Source organism: Jatropha curcas, chromosome 3 (assembly GCF_041381405.1).
Source record: "Jatropha curcas cultivar XTBG-Jc1 chromosome 3, XTBG_Jcur_1.0, whole genome shotgun sequence".
Classification (NCBI taxonomy): Eukaryota; Viridiplantae; Streptophyta; class Magnoliopsida; order Malpighiales; family Euphorbiaceae; genus Jatropha; species Jatropha curcas.
The window spans coordinates 27,578,561-27,582,947 of record NC_143153.1 but is presented as its reverse complement, the minus strand read 5'-3'; the positions used below and the strand labels follow the sequence as shown (position 1 = coordinate 27,582,947).

Genomic DNA, 4,387 nt, shown 5'->3' with positions numbered 1-4,387 from the left:
TTTGGTACCAGAGCAGGTTTAGTCAATTTTGCTGTTGCGTTTCAATTCACATCTTAGGCAAATCCCACATCGGTTAAGTACGAGGGGGTGGTCCTATACATAAGAGGGGTAGTCTCTCAACTTGGTAGGCGCCTTTTGGGTGGGTTGCAAATTTAGTTGATGCTGATAGTATGAACTCTCACACACATAGTGTTAGCATTGATTGGAAAATATATCTACTAACAAATTAGTTAAGAAATTCAGTCAATTTAATTAGATGGACTAACCTTGTCATAGCCCTCCCCTTGGTAAGTATTGTCCGCTTTGGAGAGTTACTAGCTACATTCCCTCTCACGGTTTTGTCCCCTTGAGCAGGCTTTGCAACCCACCCAAAAGGCGCCTACCAAGTTGAGAGACTACCCCTCTTATGTATAGGACCACCCCCTCGTACTTAACCGATGTGGGATTTGCCTAAGATGTGCTGGCCTTGCCACATACACCCCCCCTTGGGGACTCAGCGTCCTCGCTGAGGTTTGCCCCACCACCGGCCAGAGGAACGAGGGTCGGCTCTGATACCAATTGTCATAGCCCTCCCCTTGGTAAGTATTGTCCGCTTTGGAGAGTTACTAGCTACATTCCCCCTCACGGTTTTGTCCCCTATCCTCAATTTTGTAGTTCTTTCTATTCTAGCTTTTTCGATGATTTCGGTTATTCGAAAAAAAAAAAAAAAAAAAGGAAAACTTAGAATAATGGGAAAAACTATATATTGAGGATATTAATATTAATTAAATGAAACATTAATTGATCTTTGCAAATCAATGTGAAAGCTTAAAGGAAATCAAAAATGAGTTAAAAGATGAATGACTTCTCGGTAAAGCACGATTTTACCCGAAAAGCCTGAAAAACGGTAATTTCCGTACGATTTTTATCAAGTGGAGTTTAGAATATTAAATACACTTGGTTTATACCTAATAGGACTAAAGTAAAATGATTAAAAAGATTAGAGTGCCAAAGGATGAAGGGAAAACAAAAGGGAGGATTATAGTGTAATTTGCATTTAAAGGACATGGAAGGAATTTTTAATAAAGTTTATTATATAATTTTATTGAAGAAGAGGAAAGAACCACGACACTTCACTCATTGTTGCAGGCCAAACCGTTCAAGAAGAGAGGAGGAGGATTTTGAGTCAAAACCAAGCAAAAAGAAGGTGAAAATCAAAGAATTTTCAAGTATTTCTTAAGAAAAGGTTAGTTATTTTCACTTTCTCCTTCATTTCTATGGATTACTTTTTGAATTCCATGAACTTTGAAGTGAGATGCTTGTTTGTGTAATCTGATTTGGTGAAGATGAAGTGATGAGAAGTGATTTTAAGGTGATTTAAGATGATTGAAAGTAGTTATGCATGAATTCAAAGTCTAAGTTGCATAAGTCACCAAGATGGATGATTTTGAGTTTGTTCTTGATATGCCATGAACTAGGGATTCTGATATTCTTATATTATGATGTTATGTAAGTAATAGAAGAGTTGGATTGCATGAATTTGTGCTGGAAGTGAGGTGAGAATGCTTAAGCATATATAAATTATTGTTGGACATGTTACAGTTGGGCTGCCTGAAATTCAGCTTCTGTAATTGACCTATTTGACTAAGCAAATGAACTCCAAAATTTATGAAATTTGATATGGAGATAGACTGAGATGTTGGGTAGGTCGTGTTAAAATTTAAAGGCCATTGGATAAAAAGAAATGGAGTTATAAGTAAATCAATGCAGGCTGCTCAGCATGAGAAAAACTGAACTTTAGATTCTATAATTATGTCATTTAAAAATGAAAATGAGCTTTAAAAATTATGAAATTTTCCAGAACAGTACCCTAAGATGTTGGGAACATGCTGTCAAAATTTCAGAGCAATTGAATATGGGGAATTCAAGATATAGTCAACGCAATACCAGCTACTCAAATGCTGAAATTCTGCATGTCATAAACCTTGAACGAATTTAGCATGCTATTCACTTCTATTGTTTTCATTGTTAGTATTCTGTGTCTAGGATGTGGTTAAGTGTTGGATATGAAGTGTTTCATGCTTAAACTGAGATCATATAACACTAGGACAAGTATAGTGAAAATGAAAGAAAAAGCATGAGACTACATTCTAATGCTTAATTTACATTCTTATAGAAGTGCATGTGTGTACATTGTGTAGTATGATCTTAATGTGAGTATTAATATCATGCTACAGCTGCTGAGAGAAAGGGAGTTGAGGAGAGGGTGATTACTAGAGGAAAAGGGCTAGGGGAGCCATCTAGTTCCGGTTAGTGTATATTATTCCTTTCCTACTTTTATTTAAACAAAATGAAATTGATTTTGCAAAATATTTTCAATGGATTTGCTTTATGAATTATAATTATATTCATAAGTTTTTAAAGACGAAAAGATTATTTTGAAAGCATACGATCGAATGATATTTGTAAATGAATTTTATGATTCTTATACTGTGAAAGAGGAGGACGTTGGCCAATTGATATCTGTAGTATGAGGGGTGGCCGTGATTGAATGTTTTTAGCAGTGGTTGTGAAATGAAATGTTGTCCATTGTGATTTTGATATTAGTACATAAATGGAATGGTTTAAAAGTCTTACAGCTGATATAGATATGGTTATTACCCCGAATATCATTTCATTTGTTGAAGTTGATATTACGATCGATTGAACATGGATATCATCACTAGATGATATATAATTGATATGAAATTCTCCCTCCATGTTGAGGTTGTAGATTGCTCGCTCTTCTGTTGAAATCATATCACAGATTGAGGTTGTAGATAGCAGGTCTAGATGTGCACATTAAACACTGATGGCCCTCAGAATTGACTCTATAAAAGCTGTAAAGACCATATTATGAATTGATGATTTAAATGGTATTGATTTATTTTGTTTCTTATTTTCTTTACCATGGTGGATTTATGAATTGTCATTCCTTATTATTTTTATTAGTACACCACTAAGCCATATGCTTAGCGATAGTTGCTTTTGTACTATCGCAGGTAAAGAAAAGGAAAAAGAACCAAGAGAGGATCATTTTTATTTGATGTAGATAGTATGCTACTGATGTAGCTATTGTATATTTGACTTCTTTTGGAATATGTATGATGTATTAAACATTAACAGATCATCTATGCATATTTGAGCAGATTCATGTAAATTATGATTGTATGAATTTGAAAATTTATAATCTATTAAAGTAATTAATTTCCATTATGTATCTAAGATTTGAACGGGACTCCAATATGTAATTAAATCATCCATGGACTTATGGGTATGGAACCATTTTATGTTTTTAATAATATGTTTAAGAAATTATATTGAGATTACTAGTTAGTAAATTATAGACATTTCTTTCTAACAGGTGAACGAATCAAAATAAGTTATACATTTAATAACTAAATTATTGCTACAAGATATAAAAAAAAAATGAAGGAAATAAAAAGGTTTAAGTCCCTTGTAGTATACTTAGTAAGCATTTATAAGAATTAAGTGCTTATTAATTATATTACGGCCGACATGCCATGTCTTACAGTAGGGTAAGGTATAAACCTTGTGACGCTGAGTTTTAAAATTTAGTTAGAAAAAAGCGAATTTCTTGTAATATCATTATTTCATTATTTATAACAATCTAAAATTTTAATTATTTCGTTTCCAGAATTATTGAAGTAAAGCCCAACTCCATCGCCATAAAAAGACCAAAGCTAGCAGCATAAGCTTCTGCTTCCGTTGAAGGAATGACTACATAAGAACATTGAGTGCCAAATCCCATAATATTTACATTCCCCTCCTCGTCACGGATAATGAAACCGTAGCCACAGCCCACCATCTCCTTAATCGATGCATCAACATTCAACTTAAACGAACCATGCGAAGGAGGCTGTCATTTCTGTTCTATAGTAACATCTTGGGAATCTACCTCCATCTCGTTCGCCCGCTGAAAATCTGTTGAGCAGACAATAGCCATCTGGGTAATCTCTTCAAATGTCAATCGCTTTTGCTGAAACTTGACCAAGTTGCGAGAATGCCATATTGCCATGCAGTCATCGAAAAAAGCTCAATATGCTCCTGCTGAAACTTACTGATAATAATCTCAAATCATTCCTGGAAACTCGAGACTCGATAATCAAACGTTATGAGCCTTAAAGGAGAAAATTTCCAAGAATGTTGGGCTATGATGTAGTCTTTTAAAATATGCATGGTGTTCTCCATGGCCAACCCATAGACGGAGCAAACTGGATCAATATGCATACCTTTGTGTACAAGTGCATCAGCAACAGGAATGTGATTTATACAAGCTCTTAGCAAAAATGCTTGACCTTAGGGGGAATATTCTGCTTCCACTGGGTTGAACGCACCGAATTAGAAG

The 4,387-nt window shown here is 34.7% G+C and overlaps 1 long non-coding RNA gene across 1 annotated transcript; it reads left to right on the top strand.

Annotated features, from left to right (window-relative positions):
- The first annotated feature begins 1,078 nt into the window (after window positions 1-1,078).
- On the top strand, window positions 1,079-3,249 carry LOC119369643 (uncharacterized). Its single transcript, XR_016320198.1, has 3 exons — window positions 1,079-1,225; window positions 2,217-2,288; window positions 3,021-3,249. It is a non-coding gene; the product is annotated as an uncharacterized LOC119369643 (long non-coding RNA).
- Window positions 3,250-4,387: the final 1,138 nt, after the last annotated feature.